The sequence below is a fragment of the Melospiza georgiana genome, chromosome 25, assembly GCF_028018845.1.
Source record: "Melospiza georgiana isolate bMelGeo1 chromosome 25, bMelGeo1.pri, whole genome shotgun sequence".
In the NCBI taxonomy this organism is placed as follows: domain Eukaryota; kingdom Metazoa; phylum Chordata; class Aves; order Passeriformes; family Passerellidae; genus Melospiza; species Melospiza georgiana.
In genome coordinates this window covers 3,764,614-3,787,704 of record NC_080454.1, presented here as the reverse complement: position 1 = coordinate 3,787,704, position 23,091 = coordinate 3,764,614, and positions in this window count along the sequence as shown.

Genomic DNA, 23,091 nt, shown 5'->3' with positions numbered 1-23,091 from the left:
TCAGATTTGCCACAGGCCCTCAGAGGGGTTCCATGAGGACTTTCCAAGAGTCTCCAGGCTGTTCCAGAGCTGGAATGTTACAGGCAGAGACAGGGGCTCCATGGAGACCACCCAGGGGTTTCTGAGGATGGTAAAGTGCCATGGGGTCAGACGCAGTCACAGCCATTCCATGGTGACATCCCAGGGGACTTTGGGCTGCAAAGGCACCGATCTGTCTCAGGCACTCACGGGGGCTCCACGGTGACATCCCAGGAGTCCCCAGGCTGCCAAAGAGCTGGGATGTCCCAGACACTCACAGGGGTTCCTGTCATGGTCAGATATATTTATATAAATACGTATTCTCTATTATGGTAATGATTAGACAAAATTGCCTTAATCAGAAGTATTTATGCCAGGATATAAGAGATGTAAAATATATTATACATGGCACTAGGAAATTATTTCAAAGCAACTGTATTAAGCAAAACCTGTAATTAAGCAGAGATTGATGTCACTCCCCCAGACCAATGACCATGGGCAAATCTCTTCGACTCAGGCTGGAGCAGTGACCTTGAGGGTGTCCCCACTGCTGGGAGGAATACCCACACCCCTCAAGAAGGGAAATGTCAGGAGATGCTGCCATTAATATTTGGGACGGGGATTTTCTAGTCTGAGGTGCTGCCGTGTCAGTCAGATGTGCCCAGGCTGGGCCAGCTCAGCAGCGCTGCAGAAGCTCTCAGTGGTGTCACTTGGTTTTTCCTTTCTCTGGGGATTTTTCCAGCTCTGCCACAGCTTCAGCTTGCTCTGAGGATGTTGAGCTTTGGGATGGAGGAGTCAGGCTGGTTTCAGCATTATTCTCCCCAAAAGCAGTGTGACACCCCTCCTTCATTTCCCACTGGGGGCTTTGCAAACAGGGCCTTGCTGGAGTTGTTGGAGGCCATTGCAGGCAGAGCCTCCTGCTCCAGCAGGAACTGCCTTTCCTGTGCCATGAGCAGGGCAGATCCCACTGCAGGAAAAGCCCCAGGCCAGCCCCAGCACAGGGAAGGGCTCGGGCACAAGGGCAGAGCGCCATGCTGGGAGCTGTGCCAGGGAGAGCCTGAGGCACCAAAGGCACCTTGGCAGCAGCAGCTGCTTGCAGGCCACGGCCAGAAGCCTCCCTTGGCAGCCCAGCCTGGTTGCCACCTCTGCAGAGCTGCTGCCTCAGGGCTCATTCCTGGCTGGGCTCTGAAAAGCCACTTCTGCTCCTGGAGCCTGACTGGGAAGCCATTGGCCCCAGCACCGTGGGGACAAGATATTAATGACAAAACTCTTCATGGCAGAAGAACCAAGGCAGGGGCAGAGGAAAGGGCAGAGCCAGGCCCAGGGGACAGGGCTGCCATGGTGATGGCTGTAAGGCCACTGCCCCTGCAGCAGCCTGACTGCCCTCAGCAGACATTCTGGCCAGAAACATTGTGAGGGCACCCAGCACATCAGAGAACCCACACTACAGAAACTCCATCCTTGGGGATGAGAAGGTTTCACTGGGTCAGGTTGCAGAAAGCTCCTGACCTTGGACAATTTCTGGGATGGGGAATCCACTTATATGGAAATACAGTTGCAGTTTTGTGTCACCCTCATGCTTGAGAAATATTTCCTCTGCTAACAAATGCTAATTTGCCCTCATTCATTTTAAAGATACTGACCCTTTTATCACTGCAAGATGTGGGAGGAAATAACTTAGATCTCTATTTTTCCATTTTCATAGACCTTGGAGAGGAACCAAAAATCTCCCAGGATGGGGTTTGGAGGCCTCATCACATAAGCAGCAGGGAGAGGGTGAGTGCGCTGTGGTCAGTGGTGTGGAGACTGAGGACAGAACAGAAGTAGCCTGGGAAGGATTGAAGGGTGGTTTCAGAGAGACTGGAGCTTTTCTTCATTGTGTAAAACAGCCAGAGAAAGGAATAATGGCACCAAGGGCAGCTGGAGAGGCCCAGATGAAGCATGACAAGAGCGAAATTTCTCTCCCAGGGCAGGGCTGTGGTGCAGCACGTCCCCAGAAGGAGCATGGAGCAGCCCAAGGCTTTGTGTGGGCAGGCAGGGGCAGGCAGGAGGCAGAGCTGTCAGCAAAGGAAGGGCCCAGCCTCGTGGGGCAGCCGGGGGATGCCGACAGCCTGCAGGGACAGAGGCGCAGGGCATGGACACTGTGGGACAGCCTGGGCTGCACAGGGCACAGGGATGGGCAGCAGCTGCGAGACAGCCCTGCCACAGCCAACTTGGGCAGCACTTTGGCCATGGCTGCTGGCCCTGGGCCTGAGGCCACAAGGGGACAAGTGACCCTTGCAGGCCTGGGGCCTCATTGCCTCCTTGTCCCTGCTCAGCAGCCTGGCAGAGGCCGCCCCATGCTCCTGCCCTTGCCGTTGCACAGCCCCACATGCCAGTGCCCCTCCCGGCAGGACCCCTGATAAAGGAAGGAGGGACAGGATCTGCTTGGCCAGGGGCTGGGGCTCAGGCCTTGGCCCTTTGCATTCCTGAAACACATCCAGCTTTGCTCAGCACCACAGACATCTTTCCCTTGCTTGTACCTGTGTCATCAGTGCTTCCAGGGTTCTGCTCTAACTGGAACCTGGGGACATTTTCTCAGTCATATCCCTCACAGGGATCTCTTTAAAGTACAAGAAACTTCACTGTTCCTACCTGACGTTGAGTTCTTGAGAAGTTCTCTGAGCACACTCTGAGGGACTGGGTCTGATGCAAAGAGCACCAAAGCCCCAGAGGGTCATTTAAGTCCCTGTACTGTGTCTGTGCTGCTGAGCTGGGCTGGGCTCCTTGCCCAGAGGCAGCTCCTGGCAAGGGCAGCGCTGCAGAGAGACAGCTCTGGCCAGGAGCAGCTCCTGTGCACAGCCCAGCAGGGCTGGGGCACTGCCGGGGCCCCTCAGGGACACCAGCATGGCACAGACAGAGCTCATAGGGGCTCAGCACTGGCAGGAGGGGCTGTGGAATGTCCCAGAGGGGGCTGTGTCACAGCAGCTTCTCTGGGTCTGTGTCACAGAGGCACAGAGCAGCTGTGATGTCAGCAAGGGGCTGTATGACAGGCCAGAGTGGGCTGTGTGAGATCACAGATTGGGCTATGACATCACAGAGGTTGTTGAGTGAGGTCATTGAACAGCTACAGCATCATAGAGGGGATTCTGTGACATCACAGAGTAGGCTGTGACCCCTTTGTATGGCTGTATGATGTCATAGTGCAGGCTTTGATGTGAAAGTGTGTGCTGTGATATTATAGAGCGGCAGTATGACATCACAGAGAGGGCTTTGTGGCATCACAGAGTTGGGTGTGACATTGTAGAGTAGGCTGTGAGGCCATAGAGCAGATCCTGCCATTATAGAGGGTGTCTCTGTGATATCAGAGAGTGGGTTGTGACAATACTGGGTGGCTATGTAATATCATAGAGCAGGCTGTGACATCACAGAACAGACAGTGACATCACTGTGTGATATTTTTTATATCAGAGTCTTCTGTGACATCACAGAGCAGTTGTGTGACATCACAGGGGCTGTGTGAGGTCACTGGGGAGGTCACTCTGCCCCAGCCCCCCTCACAGCTCCCCCCAGAGCAGTCCAACCCTGCTCATGCACAGTGGGGTCCCCTGTGCCCCCAGGTCCCACCACCAGTGTCACAATGATCCCTACATTCCATGGAACCACACACATCTATTCCATGTGTGGAATGCCAGCTGTGTGGCTCCATGGAGTGTGACACTGAGAGGCCCCATCAAACAAAGGTCCATTGTGACACCCCGGGGCCTCCTGGAACTGTGGAGACCATTGTGACACTTTGGGGTATCATGGAACCAAGGGGCCATTGGGACACTGTGACACCCCATGGAGCCAAAGGTCCATTGTGACATTGCAGGGCTTATGGAATAGAGGAGTCAAGTGACATTGTGGGGCCTGTGGAACCATGGAGACCTTAGTGACACTGCAAGGCCTCATGGAATCATTGGGACCATTGTGACACTGCTGGACCCCATGGAATGCGGTGCCCCTTGGTGCCAAGACCCTCAAGAACTCAGTTGTCTCTTCTGCTAATGAAACACTGGGGCTCTGTGCTTTCCTTCCTATAGAAAAAGAACTCTCCTTCTCCTCCAAGCATCCATGCCCAAAACTGGGATTTCACCTCCAAATTTCCTTATATCCAGGAATTGTTCGAAAAGGAATATTTCCAGGACAAGTCTGGCAGGTAATGGTTTAACAAGGGTCACCTCTCATCTGTCCCTAAAACATGGGGGAAGACTCCGTGCTTTCCCTCCTATGAAAAAGAACTGTCCTGCTTCTCCAGGTGGCCATGGCTGAGATTGGGCTTTCACCTCCAAAATTCCCTAAATGCAAAGACTGCTCCCAGACAAAATCTGCCATTCCTGACAAGTCTGGCTGGCCTTGGCCTAGTGAGGCTTTCATCGGCCTTCCAAACACTGGAGCTCTCTGCTTTCCTTCCTATGGAAAATAATTTTCCTTCTCATCCAGATGCCCATGGCCAGAATAGGGATTTCACCTCCAGCATTGCCTGTTGTGTCAGACTGGAGGAGATTGTTGGCTGCAAAACATTTCATGTGCAGGGGAGAAAGGGGCAGGTCTCCAGCCTTGCCCTGCCCTGGAACTCCAGCCCTGCCCTGCCCTGGAACCCCAATCCCCCCAGAGCCTCTATCCCAGCCCAGCAGTGTCTGCCAGTCCCTGGCACAGCACAGGCAATGCTCCACAGCCACCTCTGCAGGCCCAGCCCAGCTCCTGAGGGACCAAATGAGCCCAAATCCCACCTGGAGGAAGGGCCCAGGAAGACCAAGGGGTATTAAAGGCTGACCACAAGGCAAGCACACATCTTGACCCTACCTCCTCTTGGAATTTCCACCTGAACACTGCTGGAATCCAGGAGTAGGTAGCGGCATGTGTGCTACTCTGTATCTTCTTTTCTGTATTTCTCTCTTTCTGTGTCTTCTTCACCTTCCTGTAATTACCTCATCTTGTAAATTTTGATTAACTTAAAATTGAGCAGGCTTAGAGTTTGTGTAGTTGAATGGGCCAAGACAATGCTTTGAAAAGTGTTTTTTGTTGATTGAATGTCCTATTAAACCTTTGGCCAAAGTTTCTCTGATTTTCTAAAGTTTCCAGTAAAAGCTGTCTTGTTGTTTTGAGCTCCTGAGAATCTCTTGTTTCTCCAGTGCTCCTGACTCAGAGGACACAAACAATTGTAATTCCTTTTAAATGTCTCATTGAGAGAATTGTTTGGGAGATGGGGTTTCAGGGCTTGTGTGTCCTGCTTGGCCCAGCCCAGGCAGGGCTTTCCCTAGCCATATTCCACACTCCACTTCCCAGCTGGATCCACCAGTGCCTCTGAGTTGTGCTGCCCCAGCCCCAGGGACGCTCTCCTTGTCTGCCTATTCCCCCACGGTCTCTGGGCAGGGATGGCCTCAGTGGGGGCTGCTGACATCCTCAGCAACTTGGAGGCTGCTGCTGAATTTTCCTGCTCCAGAGGCTTGTTCAGCCTTCAGAGCTTCAGTGCAGGAATTCAGTGTCCCAGGGCTCATTAACATTCAGAACAGCTAAACAAGCCAAGCCTCTGGGAATAATTTGATTTCAGTTACCAAATCTTGTGTGGTTAAAAAGAGAGATTTCAGAAGTGTGTTCAACTGAATATGTTCTATTTAAAAGTACTGTGAGAAAACATTTTTTTGGACCTGCTTAGTTTGTTTTTTTTTTCCCCTGTTAATAGCAATCTCCACTTGACATTGAAACCAAGTACCTCCTCATGCAGTTTGAAGACATAAAAATCAACACCATTCATGGCTGACAATCAATCAGACTCTGTCCCTACCCCAACCCCAACATTTCCCCCATCCAAGCCCTGGCACTCAGAGCAGCCTTGTGCAAATCTGAGCTCCTTCCAGCCCAGGCTGCACCTGCAGCTTTCAGCTCCTTGGCTCCAACTCCCACCTGCTTTCCTTGGAGAAGGAGCTGCCCAAGACACAGAGGGCTGTTCATTTCTTGTCAGCCAACAAAGCCAGGGGAAGGCACAGCTCCATCAAATGCAAAAGTCAGTCTTGTCCCTGGATCTACCCTGCACCTGATCCCCACAGCCTGTCCTGTTTCCTTCATTCCTCCTTTGCCAGGGACTTTCTAGTGCAAGGGAGCTCTGCTCTGGCTATGGAGGAAGGTGGAAGTGCCACCACTGGAGTGGGAAGCACAGCTCATCAGGTTTGTGTCCTTTGGGGGTCAGGAACTGATGATACTCAGAGGCAAAGAAAGTTTCTCTTCTTGGCCAACGGACCACAGTTGAACAGGACACAATTTAATAACAATCCCGCTCATCCCTGAGCTATGTGCAATGTCCCAGCAGCATCTGGTGAGTCCACCATCCACAAGTGATTTCCATACTAAAATTAATTTCAGACAAACATGGTTCTGTGGTAGATATAAACACAATTAAATTCTTGTATCAGGATGCCTGTCCTGGAGTGGGGGAAAAACAGCTCCAACAATTCCTGATTTGCAAAGCTGTCAGTGATGGATGGAGATGGGAGGTCAGGCTGCTTTTGGTGTTGAGGAAAAGCTGAAACCAGCCTGACTCATTTCATCTCCTCCTGTCCTGGCTGATCTGCCCTCTTTCCCCTTCTATCCATTGGCTTTTGTCTCCCACCAGACTCACTGTGAAGAGCCTGGCTCTGTGTTCTCCATCCCCTCCTCGCTGGCACTGCCAGGCTGGGATGAGGAGCCCCTCAGCCTTCCCTGCTCTGGGCTGGACAAGCCCAGGTTCCTCAGCCTCTGCTGACAGCCCAAGGGCTGCAGCCCCACCTTGGAGTTCCTTCCCAGACCCTGCTCCAGCTGCCAGACATCTTTCCTGCCCTGGCCAACCCAACCCAGGCCACAGTAACCTGGATAACCCACGTCCTTGATGTCCTGGTCACACAACCCTGGCCCCTTGTCCCCATGTCAGGCTCTGGGGTGGATCCTGTGGAACATCCTTTGGTGGAGGCTGTGGCTCCAGGTGGGTCGGGGAGATCCCGGGGGAGAGGGACCCTGCTGGGGTGAGGGGGAGCTGGGGCAGAGTGACCAACCCAGTGACCTGACACAGCCCTGCTGGGATGTCACACAGCCCCTCTGTGATGTCACAGCCTGCTCTGTGATGTCACAGCCAAATCTGTGATGTCAGACCTCTGCCCTGTGATGTCACAGCCCATTTTCTAATGTCACACAGCTGGTCTCTGATGTCAGGGCCAACTCTGTGATGTCATATTCTGCTCTGTGATGTCAGATCTCTGCCCTGTGATGTCACAGTTGGCTCTGTGATGTCACAGAGGCACTCTATGATGCCATAGCTTTTCCATGACCACACATAACCCGCTCTGTGATGTCAAAGCCCACTCTGTGACCTCATGTTACCAGATGATAAATTGTCTACACCAGGTGAACTGACACCTGGAGCTTGTTCTCCAAAACCCCAGGCCTGTGGAAACCACACAATGCCCATTGTGTGAGAAGGGGAACAGCAAGTTCACCAGCCTCAGTGTGCTGCCAGCTCAGCCAGGCCCACAGGAACATTGGCATCCACGACCACCAGGGACCACCAGAGAGACCCCAGGACAGAAGAACACATGGGTAATGGGGAGAGGAAATGTGTTAATGATTTTGGGGAAGCCATTATCATATTCATGTTTAGTCTGGGAAAATCAATGAATATGTGTGCAATATACAGAAAATAAACAGAAACTTTCCTGTACTCAGCCTGCAGGGCTTTGGGAGGAGCTATCCCCTGTGCATCCAGCTGAATAAAGAATGCTGCTTCTTAATGCTACAAGGAGTTTTCTGTTTTACCCAATTTTTGGTGACACTCCCACTGCCAAGGAAAGCTCTGTCTGCTGCTGTTCACAAACAGAGAAGGGCTGGTGCCAGATGTTGGGGTCGGAGGCTGCCTAGGGCACAGTGACCATGGAATAATCAAGTGTTCAATGTTCTGTGAAAGAAAGAGGGGCAGCAACAAAACTTCTGCACTGGAATTAGGAAGGGCAGACTTTGGCCATTTTTGCATACTGCTTTGGGGAGTACCAAATCAGGTCCTGATTTTTTTAAGGGAAACAGCCCTTAAAAACAAAGGGGTCCAGGAAGGATGGACACATTTCAAGGAAGTAATCTTAAGGGGGAAGGAGCAGCCTGTCCCTGTGTGGCAAAAGATGAGCTAGTGAGGAAACTGACTGGCCTGGCTGCCCATGGAGCTTTTGTGCAAACTCAGGGGAAAAAAGAGGGTGCATAAATTTTGGGCAGAAGGCCAAGAATTTTAGGAAGTGTTTAAGGATGTTGTTAGGTTATGCAGAAAGAAAAGTACAGAGGTGAAAGATCAATTAGAGATTAAACTGGCAACTTCTGCAAAAAATAATGGAAAATATTTCTATAAAATAAATGATAGCAAAAGGAGGGATAAGGAGAACCTTTCCTCTTGATTGGATGCAGTGGGGAATATAGTAACTAGAGATAAAGAAAAGTCTGAGATACCATATTGTTTCTCTCAATTTTCAATATTAGGACAGGCTGTCCTCAGGACAAGTGTTCTCCTGAGCTGGAAGATGGGTACAGGGAGCAGAACAGCCCCCCTGTAATCCAGGAGGGAGCAGTTGATGACCTGCTGAGCCACTCAGATGCTCACAGGTGTGTGGGATCAGATGGGATCCATCCCAGGGGGATGAGGGAGCTGTGGATGAGCTCCCCAAGCTGCTCTCCATCATTTACCATCAGTGCTGTCTCAGCCGGGAGGTCCCAGAGCACTGGAGGTGCCAGTGTGAGCCCATTGCCAAGAAGGGCTGGAAGGAGGAGCTGGGGAACTCCAGGCCTGTCAGCCTGCCCCGGGTGCCCGGCAAGGTTATGGAACAGATCACCCTGAGTGCCATCACAGGGCACCCACAGGATGGCCGACGGGTCAGAGCCAGCCAGAGTGGATTCCAATATCTGCATTGATGAACTGGATGAGGGGACTGAGTCCAGCATCAGAAAATTTGCAGATGACACCAAATGTGGGTGTGAGTGTGGATCTGCTGGAGGGTAGGAGGGCTCTGCACAGGGCCCTCGACAGGCTGGATCCAGGGACCAAATCCAACAAGGTGAGGTTTAACAAGTCCAAGTGCTGGGCCCTGCATGTTGGCCACAACAACCCCTGCAGTGCTACAGGCTGGGGACCAAGTGGCTGGAGAGCAGCCAGGCAAGAAAGGGACCTGCAGGGATTGATAGACAGCAGGCTGGACGTGGGCCAACAGTGTGCCCAGGTGGGCAAGAAGGCCAGTGGCTCCTGGCCTGGATCAGGAATGGTGTGGCCAGCAGGAGCAGGGCAGTGATTGTTCCCATGTGCTCAGCACTGCTTGGGCAGCATCTCGAGTGCTATGTCCAGTCGTGGGCCCCCCAATTTAGGAAGGCCATGGAGGGGCTGGAGCATGTCCAGAGAAGGGCAACAAGGCTGGGGAGGGGTCTGGAACACAAGCTACCAACTCCTGTGAAGAGCAGCTGAGGGACCTGCAGTTGTTTATCCTGGAGAAGAGGAGGCTCAGGGGAGACAAGGCGGTGTCAGGGCACGGATTGGACTTGATGATGTCCAAGGTCTTATCCAACATTTCTGATTCTGTGACTCTCTGGAACCACCCTTGGAGCAGTTGCAGGATGAGCCTCCTCTTCAGAAGCTCCAGCAGCCCAGGTCCCTCAGCTTCTCCTGCCAGCCCCAAAGCCCATCCTGTCAGTCCTGCAGAGCCTCTGCAGCTCCTCCTCACTGCCCCGAACAGGGAGCCTCAGAGCCAGACACAGCAGCCCAGATGTGCCCGCCTGGCCTGGGGTGCCTCTGGCAAGGGAGCAGCAGGAGGCAGTGCAGGAGCCTGCAGACAATTCCTGCAGCACTTGTAGGATGATCCTGCTGCCCAAGGGACATTCCCATGGTGCCAAGTAAGGAACTGCAATGGGGAGTGGGGCCAGAGAGGAAAGGGCAAACAGGGATGGGCTGTTTGCAGGGGAGAGATCAGGGGTGGGAAATAAGAAGAAATGTGTAGCAGGAAGCGTAAAGAAAGCAAAGAAATTTGTAGCAGGAAGAGTAAAGAAAGCAAAGAGTAAAGAAAGTAAAGGAAAGTGAAGCCAAGGAAATGCTCAGGGCAGTTTGGGGGTGGCTGCCAGGCAGCCCTGGCTCTGAGCAACAGCATCTGCAGTGGCACAGGAAACTCCCAGCTGATGGGAACAAAATTTCTGGCTGACTGCAGAGGCCACGAAAAGGCTGAGTGGTTTCCCTGGAGTCCCCCAGCCCTTGCTGGCCCCAGGGGCTGATGGCATTTGTGCTCCCTCAGGTTCATGTCCCCACACCAACAGCATGGGGGTGCTCCCCCTGCTGTGTGCAATGCAAACAGGGGCTGCTGAGCCAGTGCTGCCGTGTCTGTGCCTGCAAGGATGGGGCACCTGTGTGAGCTGGGGGAGAGGCCAGGGCTGCAGAGGGGGGATGTTGTTGGCAGCTCCATGAGGACGCTCTGGGACACTGCCCTGCGCTGTGCAGCGCACTGGGGATGGATCAGCCCCTGCTCTGCTGCTCCTTCCCGTCTGCCCCAGGGCCCTTGCAGAGCCCCAGCCATGCTGTTTGTCCCCAGCCTGCCCACAGCCAGCCTGGGGCTGCTCACGGGGCTTTTCTGTGCTGAGCATTGGCCTGGCCATGTTCTTGAGAGAGCCTGGGCAAGGAGCCTGGAGCCCCCAGGCCCTGGGCTGAGGTGTCAGCGCTGCCCCAGCAGTGCCCATGGCCTGTCCCTGCTGCAGCCCTGGCACTGCCACCCCCAGGGCTGTGCCCAGCCCTGAGAGCACTCAGGCCCTACAGCAGCACCAGGGCCACCAGGGCAGTGGGGCAGGGCCATGGCAGCAGCACTGGCAACACCAAGTGCTGCTGCTGCTGGGCACAGCTGCTGGGCCAGCACTGATCTGCCCCCAGCTCTGCACACGGACATTGCTGCTGCAGCTCCAGAGAAGGAACAAAAGGGCATCTCTGCAGAAAACTCTACTGGGAAGTCCTTTATTTCATTTAAAGTCACCCAGAGTTCAGCCCCTCCTTGACACAGTCTGTGGCCACAGGAAATTTGGAGAGAAAAAAAAATGGGAAATGGCACAAACAATGACATTTTTTCTGGACTATATTTAAACATTAAACAAAGGAAAAGAACCTCCACAGTTTAGCCAAAAGAAAGTAGCAAAGATGATTTTGATTACAAGTTATTTGCAGATATTGCCCAGCAGTTTAATGTTTCTGAAAGCATGCAGTCATCAGTCTCCACACTGCAGCCTTGAGCTCCTGGTTCCTCAGGCTGTAGATGAGGGGGTTCAGGGCTGGAGGCACCACCGAGTACAGAACTGACAGGGCCACATCCAGGGATGGGGAGGAAATGTTGGGAGGCTTCAAATAGGCAAATGTGGCTGTGCTGATGAACACGGATAGCACAGCCAGGTGAGGGAGGCAGGTGGAAAAGGCTTTGTGCCGTCCCTGCTCAGAGGGGATCCTCAGCACAGCCCTGAAGATCTGCACATAGGAGAAAACAATGAACACAAAACAGCCAAATACCAAAGAGGCACTACCCGCATGAAGTCCCACTTCCCTGAGTTGGGATTTGGAGCAGGAGAGCTTTAGAATATGTGGGATTTCACAGAAGAACTGGCCCAGGGCATTGCCATGGCATAGGGGCAGGGAAAATGTATTGGCTGTGTGCAGCAGCGAATAGAGAAAGGCAATGGCCCAAGCAGCTGCTGCCATGTGGGCACAAGCTCTGCTGCCCAGTAGAGTCCCGTAGTGCAGAGGTTTGCAGATGGACACGTAGCGGTCGTAGCACATGACAGTCAGCAGATAAAACTCTGCTCCAATGAAGAACATAAAGAAAAAGAGCTGAGCAGCACATCCAGAGTAGGAGATGTCCCTGGTGTTCCAGAGGGAATTGTGCACGGCTTTGGGGACAGTGGTGCAGGTGGAGCCCAGGTCACTGAGGGCCAGGTTGAGCAGGAAGAAGAACATGGGCGTGTGCAGGTGGTGGCCGCAGGCTATGGCACTGATGATGAGGCTGTTGCCCAGGAGGGCGGCCAGGGAGATGCCCAGCAAGAGGCAGAAGTGCAGGAGCTGCAGCTGCCGCGTGTCTGTCAATGCCAGCAGGAGGAAGTGCCTGATGGAGCTGCTGTTGGATATTTGCTGTGGCTGCACATGGGGACCTGTTCATGGAGAAAGGACAGTAAAGACTTAGGGGAGGTACCTGTGAACAAAATCAAGGCCATTTCCCATACATCCTCCTCGGTAACACACAGACATGGTCTTTAATGTTTAAGTGTTTTGAGGTTTTCTTTATAAGCTCCACACATGTCTCTGCTGGTTGTTTTGGATATAAAAACATAAGCATGTCTGAGGTCCTCAGGGAGAACAGAGTGAGTTCCCTGGGTCAAGATGATGAATGCAGACTGAGGAGAGATGGTCTGTCATTCTGACCTGTTCAGAGTTTCTTTGGGCTTTAAACTTTCTCAGGTGGAAGGTTACCACCTTCTTATGTTTCCCTTAAAATGCCACCACCTACTGCTGGGAGCAGATGCATCCACCACAGCCCAGCTCCACATTTGTAGCTAAGGACTCACTTTGCTCATTTCACAAACCCAGCAGCATTTTCTGTGTCACAACACCTCTGCCTTTCCCCATCAATCTAATAAATCAGAAATGCTCCAGGACAGGTTTGCACCCTGGATTGAAGCTCCCAGCTTGGACTGAAATCTCAGGGAGACTCCCAAGTGTCCTTATGTTGGCATTGGATGAAGGAAGATGCAACTCCTTCCCTGGCTGCACTGACAGCATTGCCCAGAGCTGGGCACTGGGGACAGCGTAACCCTGAGCCAGCTGTGCCCCCTGCCAGAGCCCCCAGTGCCGGGCAGCTGCTCCCAGCCCTGTGCTCTGAAAAGGGAACTGGGCCCGGGGCTGCAGAGCTGCCTTACGGCTCTGCTGCAGCTCTGCCTGCACAGGTGGGGCTGCACGCCTTGGAGCCCTAGCCCTGAGGGCAGAGGCTGAGCTGGGGCACAGGAGGGAGGGGGCTTGTTCAGAGGGAGGGGCTGCACTGCAGGGGATCCTGTGGGCATCTCTAAACTCTCCCTGCCACAGCATTCCTGGGTTTTGTTTTCTCTCATTGCCCGATCTTCTCACTGCCTCCTGGAGGTTTTCCTCCTGCAGGTGTTTCCCTGTTCCTGATCTCTCCCTGCCAGCACTCGCAGACCCCAAATCTCTGTGCACCCTCCTTGGCTGTACAGAACCCTGCCTGTTTGCAGGGCACTGGCTGGGGCAGGTTCTGTTTGCAGCTTGGAGAAAGGACAGCTCAGACTGAGCCTGATGGGTCCAGCAAAGGTGATGCTGGTGCTGTCCATGGGCAGAGTGACGGAAAGCACATTAGGGATCTCCTGTGAATCTATTGATCGCTAAAACGAACAGTTTGGATATCTCAGGGACTTGAAGAATATAATGATTAGCAATTCATACTATCTTTAATATTTAACCCTCCCTTCCTGACATTCTCCAATATTAGGAAACGGAATACTTGAACTCTTAGTAAATTTCCTCATTTTTATTAAAAAGCTTGTCTTGGAAATATTCTATGATTTATTAGAACCCCTCAGCATGTCAGAGCTTCATGAGCATTTCTCCTCCTTTGCACCAGAAACACCCAGAGTTGTACTCACAGAGTCTGTAGGCATTGGGATATTCCAGCTCTAGGAGATGGCTCCAGGAGCTGCAGCTGCATTGTTCTGCAGTCAGAGGTTCCTGTGCAAAGGACTGGCTGTGATTGTGCCCCAGGCACTTCTCAGCACCTCCCCAGCCCTGACTGATTGAAGCTCTCTGTGCCTCTGTGCTGTGCCCGGGGTGGCTGCAGGCAGTGCACCAGCCCTGCTGGGCTGGCAGAAAAGCTGCTCATCGAGAGAAATGTGCTTCTGAAGCTCTTCTTGGTTACCAGGAGCTGCCTCTGTGCCAGGAGCCCAGCCCAGCTCATCAGCAGAGACACAGCACCAGGACTTTAATGAGCCTCTGGGGCTTTGTGCTCAGGCCCTGAACATCAGTCCCTGAGAGGGAGCTGAAGAAACCTCTCCAGAACTCCAAGTCAGAATCCAACTCCAAAGTTTCTTGGACTTTTAATGGGTTCCACTGAGGGACAAAACTGAGAAAGTGTCCCCAGGCAGAGCAGAGAACTGGAGACAGTAATGACAGGTGGGGACAAAGAAAAGCCGAGTCTTGGTGTTTTGGGGCACATCAGTGTCTGTGCCACCAAGGGCTGGGAGGAGACACCTTGTCCTAAGGCCCTGGGGCCTCCTGGCACAGCCCCAGCCAGGCTGGACACTGTCAGCCACTTGTCCTGCCCTCAGCATCCCCCCCCAGCCCACATCCCAGTGGCCTCAAGGATCTGCTGGAAGGAGTCCCTGGGGAGCCTTGCTCAGCAATGGCTCTGGGGGCTCCCTAATGCTCACAGAGTTTTTGAAAGGACTTTGGGTTTGGCTTTTGCCTTTGTGTCTCTGAGAGGTTTTTGCAATGATGGCCTCCAATTATCCGCTGTAATGAGTCCCTGGAGAGGGTTTGTTTGTAACAACACTCAGTGGGGCTCATTAATGCTTCAAGGTACGTCAGTTATTTTAAGATACTTGGTGTTTCCCTTTTGATACAGACTCTGTGAGAGGTTTGTGCAATTATGGCCCCAATTCTCTGGTTTAACGAGTCCCTGGAGAGCTTTGTACTGACATTTAGTGGGGCTCAATAATACTTTGAGATACTCAAGATTTTTAAGGTACTCTGGATTTTCCTTTCCACACTGAATCTCTGAGAAGTTTTTGTGCCATCCTTGCCTCCAGTTCTCTCCTGCAAGGAGTCCATGAGGAGCCTGTGTAGCAGATGGACCTCAGTGGGATGCATCCATGGTTTGAGACACTTTGGGGTTTTCTTCTGACTTTGACTCCTGGAAAGGTTTGTGCAGTCTCCTCTCAGACCCTGAGGTTCCAGGGCTCAGCTCCAAATGCACCACGTGGCTCATTAGGATCAAACAAGTCCTGACAAACCATGGCTCTGCCTTGATTTCCCTCTGCTCTAGTGCAGTTCCTCAGAAATATTTCTGTAGTGGCTTTGGTTCGCCAATTTGAGATTTCTTGGAGAATGCAGCAATTATTGTAGTGGGTTCAGTGTTGGCTAATTACCAGTGCACTCACTAGAATATACTTACTCATTTCCTCCTGTGTGATAAGATTAGGAGAACGGCAAAGCAGGCTCAAATCTTTAAGAGGGTATAAAAAAAAAGTTCATTATTAGCAACTAAAAGAAAGAGTAATAAGAACACAACTTTCAGAAGACTTCTCCTCTCCCTACAACCTTTTCTTTCTTACTGACAATAAAAAGAGACAAACCTAGAATTTGCAGTCAGTTTAACCCTACTAGAATAGTCTTTCTAGAGTTCACTTAAGGAGAGGAGTCTCTCTTTCATGCTATGGAGACTTCTCCAGAAGAGACACTTCTCTTGTCGCTCTCAGTTTCCATGAATAGCAACTGCCCAGAAAAATCTGCAATTGTGACATCCCTCCCATTTTTTCAAAGCTCTTTTACAATTGTGTTTATGGGCCATGTCAACTTATGGAGTATTAGTTAAAAGATGAGCTGTGTCAAAGCAAAGGTTCTCCTCATCTATTTCTGAAATCATCTTCATCTCTGAGGACATCTTTTTCTTCTCCCTGTGAAGGCACAGGATCTCATCACGCTTCCCGTTTTGCACGTTCAAACTTCTCATGGGATCACAGCTACTTTGACATTTGCTACTTTAGCATGGAGGCCTTTGCTGAAAAAGTCATCTCCCCAAGTTTTCAATGTGATACAGTGAAAAAGAGAGTCTGATGTATCAGTTATATCCTTCTCCATAGCTTTACCAGAGGATTTCAGCCCCAAGATCAGGACATCTCCTCATCCCTCCCATTTGGGACTCAACTTCCTCTTCGTTGCCCTCGGTGTCTTCATGTTACTCCTCTATGTGCCTGCACTTTATCCTTTTCTCTCACTCGAGGGTGGATGGAAGCACTGAAAGAGTTCATATCTCACCTGGGGCTTGCAGATGGTTCCGTGAGGTTCCCCAGCTGGGCTCAGTACTTGCAGCCAGACCTGCTCCCTGTTCCCTTGGTTCCATGGGTCCCCACAGTGTCCCAATGGTCCCTTGCTTCCATGAGGACCTGAAGTGTCATAATGCCCCCTGGGTGACACGAGGTCCTGAATGGTCACAATGGTCTCCATGGTTCCATCAGGCCCCACAGAGTCATAATGGTCTCTGGGTCCATGGAGCCTTTCTGTGTCACCATGGCCCCTTGGTTCCATGGGCTCCAATGGTGCCACAAGGATCCCCTTGGTTCCACGAGGTCCCCAGAGTGTCCCAGGGATCTTCCTTCTTTCCCAAGGAAAGAACCCAGCCTCAGTGTTGCAGGGGCATCCACCAGAGGCCAAGGCCAGCCAGACTTGACGGTACTGACAGATTTACCTGGGAGCAACACTTGGTATAGGGAATTTTGGAGGTGGAATCCCAATTTCAGACATGGACACCTGGAGGAGAAGGACGGTTCTTTTACATAGGAAGGAAAGCAGGGAACACTGATATTTGAGGGGCAAACAAAAGGTGGCCATCAGAGGCCTGAGTCAGCCAGATCTCTCTGTTCTAGTTGCTTTTTTATGAAAGCAACCCTTGGATATAGGGAATTTGGGAGGTGGAATCCCAATTTTGGCCATTTCTTATTTCATAGATAAGAATGACAGTTCTTTTTCATAGGAAGGAAAGCACGGAGCCCAAGTGTTTCAAAGGCAGAAGAGGAGACAGATGGCTCCTGTCCTGGCTCCCAAGCCAGCCAGACCTGATTGTTATGGCAGCTTTTGTCATGGAGGAGTCCTTGGATATTTGGAATTTCAGAGGAGAAATCTCACTTTTGACCTTGGACTCCTTGAGAAGAAGGATGGTTCTTTTCCATAGGAAAGAAAGCATCGAGCCACGGTGTTTTGAGGCAGGTGAGGGACAGCTCCCAAGCGGCAAGGGCAGCTAGACCTGTCTGGCTTTCATTTGGGAGCAATCCTTGAATGTACGGAGTTTTGGAGGTAGAATTCCAGGTTTGGCTATGGGCACCGGGTCAGGATGGATGGTTTTTACAAAAAAAAAAAAAAAAAAAAAAAAAAGCCAAGTCTAAGTGTTTTTGAAGAAGATGAGCGGTGGCCACCCTTAGGCCAACACAGCCAGACCTGTCTGTCCTGGCACCTTTCATCTAGGGACTCTCCTTGGACATAGGGCATTTTGGAGGTGGAATCTCAGTTTTGGCTATGGGTGCCTGGACAGGAAGACAAGTGCTTTTCATTAGGAAGGAAAGCACAAAGCCCCAGTGTTTCAGAGGCAGACGACTGCCAGCCCTCAGAAAGCCAAGGCCAGCCAGACTTATCAGTCCTGGCAGCTTATGTCTGGGAGCTGTCCTTGGATATTGGGAATTCTGGAGGCAGATTCTTAATTTTGGCCATGGGCACCTGGTCGAGATGGATGGTTTTTCCCATAAGAAGGAAAAGCACATGATCCCAGTGTTTCAAAGGCAGATGAGAGGTGGCCCCTGGGTGGCCAAGGCAGCCAGATGTGTCTCTCCTGGCAGATTTCATCTGGGAACAATCTTTGCATATAAGAAAATTTGGGGAAGGAATCCCAGTTCTGGCTATGAGCTCCTGGAGAGGAAGGATAGTTCTCTCCCACAGGAAGGAAAGCCCAGAGCCTCAGTGCTTCAGGGGCAGATGAGAAGCAGCCTTGACATGCCAAAGTCAGCCAGACCTGTCCAGCAGCCTCTGGGTGACCAAACCAGCCACACCTGTTCCCTGTTGCCTTGGTTCCATAGGGCCCCACAGTGTCAGAAGTGTCTCCTTGGTTCCATGAGGCCCTGGAGTATCACATTGTTCTCCTTTCTTCTGTAGTGTCACAATAGCCCCATGCTTCCCTGAGGCCTTGCAATGTCACCATGGCCCCTTGGCTCCCTGTGGCCCCACTGTGTCCCAATGGCTCCTTGGTTCTACGGGCCTGATGCCGAATTTTGCCCCAAACAGGCAGAGTGACTGCCTAATCAGACTCAGCTTAAGTCAATTAAGCAGGAGGTATTTTTATTAGCGACGCGTCGGAGAAATCACAAAATGGATTTCTGAGTTCACATAGCAAAAGCAAGCCTTATATACATTTTTGGGTATAGGATTACATCAGATCAGATACATAATCATGCATATTCATATGGGGCGTGATGTAGGCGGAGCGTGGGCGGAGCGTAGGTGGAGACATCTCTTTTGGGGGATTCTCAGGTGGTCGTTCCTGTTGCCTTCATCATAGACGGGGTCTTTCCGGTGAGTCTTCCTCTTTAAACTTTTGAACTCCTTTCCTAATTTGGTCAATTCCCGGTGTACTTGGCTTAGATCCCGTGGCTTGGCAAAACCCTTAGGGTCGCTTCGACATTGCTGGCTCTAAACCTGCTTAGCCCACTAGTTTCTCCTATACTTATCTCTTCCCCTGTCATGATGCTCTACCTCTCATTTAATTCATTGCTCTGTTTTCCTAGTGCTGTGCTTTCTCCGTGTGTTCTAGTGCTAGGCCCTGCTTTACATACCTCACATTCCATGTTTTAACCCATCACTTCTGGAAGGCTATCTGCTTTAGGGCTTCATTTCCCCCCTTTTCTTGTAACTTACGAATTCTTTCGTCAAGTTCTGGTTCCACAGGACGCTGATAGGCTCGTACCATTGCCCAAATCATTTGGGTCCTTTTCATTATGCTCCTTAGTCTCCACCACAAACAAATGTTTGTAAGAGTTAGTAATAACAAAGCTACAATTACTATTAGCATTGGGTGCACCAGGTAATGGAAGACCTGTGTAGCTGTTGGGGAATATCCTGTAAAGATGTCCCACCAGTGATGCTGGCCTACTTGTTCTACTTCAGTCAGGACATTCTTTATTCTTTCTGAATTGTGTTCTATCTGCCATACCATTTGTTTAGTTGTTTGATTCACCTTTTGCACCAATTTCTTTACTTCAGGGTGTGCAAGCATTGCTTTGAGAATCTTGACGTCCATCCCTATTTGTAATTTCGGTATTTCTTGATATAGGTTGAAATTTGCGTTAATTAGCTGTTGGGTAGTTATTGGGACAGTGTAATGAAAATCACAACCTACGATCCGGGTAAAGTTACATACACAAAAGTTAGTATTGTTAGTCTCTTCTTGGCAATTATCTATAGTGACGTTGTCACAAGCTGTCCTTACGCAAGCACACCCATTTCCTATATAGTAAACTTGTGATTGTGTTCTATCCTGCGGAAGCATTTCTAAGGTACATACACTATTTTCAGCATCTAAGCATAAATCTTCGGCTTCTACCACAGCATTTTCGCAAACATAGCCTAATTGTCCTCTAGGGATACATGCTTCTGTGCTAACCGATTGCCACCTATTTTTGGTGTAATCATAACTGGCCCAGACGTTATGGTTTATTGGCCTGACAATGACATCTTGGTGCATTGTCCCTAGAGTGAGGATGGGAAAGATAGCTCTTTCCTCAGCCGCACTAATGGTGAGGACATAAGCTTCAATGTGTTCTTGTTGAGGCTCATAAGTGAAGTTCACTAACTGCCACCAAGCCTGATGGTCCCTCTCAAATTGTGTAGTATGATTGTCCTTTAATATCGTTTCCCTTATTTCTTGAGGTAATATACCTGACGTTCCTTCTCTCATTATTCCTGCCGCTACTGATTGCACCCATTGTTGTGTCTGAGAGCATTGGATAGCGAGTGCAATGTCTCTGCTAAGTTCCCCTGTGTAGTTAGTGAGCTTTACAAAATCCTCTGCAGTATGGTTTGCTACCATGGTTAGTAATTTCACCACTAGCGATTGTGTTTCAGCTAATGTAAGCATGGATGAACTGAGGGGCATCTTAAGCTTTCCTAAATTCGACGTGACAGTACTCAATTTGTTTACTAATACTTCTTGATCTATCGTGTTCACTATACCAAATCCGGTGCCAATCCACCCACTTAGATCTCTTTTTGCTCTTCTATGATGAGACCTTGTCGCTAGCCATGCATTCCATCCCTTAAGGCTTTGCTGTATGAATGGTCGGCAATCCTTTTGCAAATAAGTAATATCGGTGTGAATGTTCATTTGCACCTTTTTCAGGGAATAAGTGGGGTCTAACAATAATTTTAGTTCGTTAGATTTTCTTATCACCTGAGGCCCTATAAAGGTTAGGTTATGTACTGCTTTACATTCCACTGGTAGGGTGGTTTCTTGGGGCGAGTCTAGATCTGGATACAATGGGATCACGTCTCCTGGTAATTCTATCCTATATTCGACAGCACGCCCGGGGAAGCTAAAACCCCGTCCCAGTGTTTTCAACTCCCTTTCACATGTGAACGTCATTGACTGATCCAATCTAAATGCCATCTCACACTGTGCTTTTCCTTCCTCAGGACCACTAGATGCTACAATTTCTCCCGGAGAATGGAGAAGGGGGTGAGGGTTATAGGTTATGTTTTGAGGGTGTAGCTCCCCAAGTGAATCTTCTCTATAAATCACCGAGTTTCAGGGTTGTGATCCAGGTGGATCTTCCCTGAAGTCACTCCACTGACATGAAATTGGGCCCTTTTGCTGAGTCCAGGCAATAGGCTTGCCCATTTTCACTAGACTAAAGGTAATTAGGTTATGTTCAGAGGCTGGCATCGAGGGTTGAATTGTTAATACCAGCCGCCTTGTTTTTCCTTCTCTTCCTTCTGCTGGGTCAAGCTCTCGACACCCAATTTGGATTTGGTCTCCCTTGTATGCTGTCATGGAGGGCTGATCCCATACTTCATTTGCATATGGCTGATTATTACGTAAGGCATAAACCTCGAAATAGGGTCCGCTCATTCCCAACTCCGGGTGGATACACTGGTGTGCATGAGACCATGGGTCTATTGGGGAAGAGTCTTGGGGAAGAGCTATACTTATCGAGAGTCCAATGATCAGAGTTGTAAAGGTTTGAGGTGGAGTCGGGGTCATGATGTCTGGCTGTGAATTTTGTTTCTTTTGGCGCTCTCGTTGCTTGATGTGAATTTGTTCTACCCGTAAAATAACCTTTTCTAGTTCAGTGTCTAAATCTCTTTGTTTTTTAAAGGGTCCAATTTGGTCACTTGTTAGTGGATGTCGTGGGACAGAAGAATAGCAACGGGTCGATAAAACCTTAGAACGACTAAGTTTCAAACAATATTGTAACCAGCGGTGTACTTTCCAATGGCACCACCCTAATACAATTTGTTCGGGAGCTTCAAACAATTCCCTAGCCTCTAAAATGGGTCTGTTGGCGAATTTCTCTAAGGCCAAATAGTCGTCATTTTCCCTTGCTTCTTTGCAGCTACACTCATAACATTGGAGGTCCAGTAAACAACTTTGTACGTTCCAAAATTTTCTATCACAACCTCCACAAAGAAATCCAATTAGTCCCACACAATTTCTTTCCCCACACCCAAAACATGGCTGATCGTGAATAGGGTCCTGTGGGTCAGGTCCTTGTTGACTGTATGTTTCAACCCACCCTGTCCACTGTATTGGCGTGCTACGCAATGCAGCTCTAGCCTCGGCATTAAATTCTGCTATGAGAGATAAAGGTTTTGGCAAAGTCAATGTTAGTTTATGTTGGATTCTCACGTGATCCTGCGGAGACAGCTGACTCAGAAGTCTGTACATCTAGGGCAGGTTTAAGCTCCTCTTGTTTGTTTTCCGGAGCTCTCTTGACCCGTGAATAGTGGATCCACGTAGGTCGTTCCTTGATCCGAACCACGGTGAAGGTAGTCAGCAGCACTTGGAAAGGTCCCTCCCACTTTTCTTGTAGGGGTTTTCCTAAAAGATTCTTAACATACACCCAATCACCGGGGTTAAACGGATGCAATTTACAATCAGGTTGTTTAGGTTGGTGCTCGATCATCACAGTAGCATTCTTATCAAACTGTTTCCCCACCACAATTACATAATCGTAAATGTATTGATTACTGATCTGGTCTATGACATCCCCATTTACAACTTGCATAGCATAAGGTCTACCATACAGAATTTCAAAAGGACTTAACTTTTCCTTCGATCTTGGCTTGACTCTCAGTCTCAGCAGAGCAATAGGCAAAGCTTGATACCACTGCAAATTAGTCTCTTGGCATATTTTAGCAATTTGCTGTTTGATAAGATGATTCATCTTTTCCACTTGCCCACTGGCCTGTGGACGGTAGGGCGTGTGCAATTGCCATTTGATTTGTAATGCTTTGCTTATTGCTCTCACTACTTTTGCACAGAAATGTGTACCCCTATCCGAAGAAATGCTCTTCGGTACCCCAAACCGTGGAATAATTTCATTCAACAGTACTCTAGTTACCTCTCTTTCCTTATTTGTCCTACAGGGGAATGCTTCAGGCCACCCAGAAAATGTGTCAGTTAATACCAACAAGTACCGAAACCCCCCTTTTCTTGGGAGATCAGAAAAATCAATTTGCCATACCTCACCTGGGAATTTACCTCGGTTTATGGCTCCTTGGTGTACTTTGGTTCCTGTATTCGGGTTGTTTTTCAGACACCGTTCACACTGGGACGTAACGTGTTTTATAGTAGTAAATAATTTTGGTCCTGCTATTCTGGTCTGCAAATATTGGTAAAGCGAATCTAGGCCCCAATGGGCCTTCTCATGTTCTGCCTTCACAAACTGCCACATCACGTTTCCTGGTATCACTAACTGTCCTGTTTCTAATCGACCCCAACCATTTTCTAGTATTTTGCCCTTATTCTTTTGAATCCACCTATGATCTGATTCTTGGTAATCTGGCTGGATATTGATATCCAGCTCCCCTGGTATTAGGGCCGCTATTTCCGCTTCCCTATTTCTTGTGGCCGCCAATTTAGCTTCTGTATCTGCCTTCCTGTTCCCTATTTCTGGAATAGTATTACCTTTCAAATGCCCCTTGCAATGCATTATGGCCACCTGTGTTGGGAGTTGGACCGCCTCCAGCAGTCGCAGAACCTCTTCTGCATGTTTGAC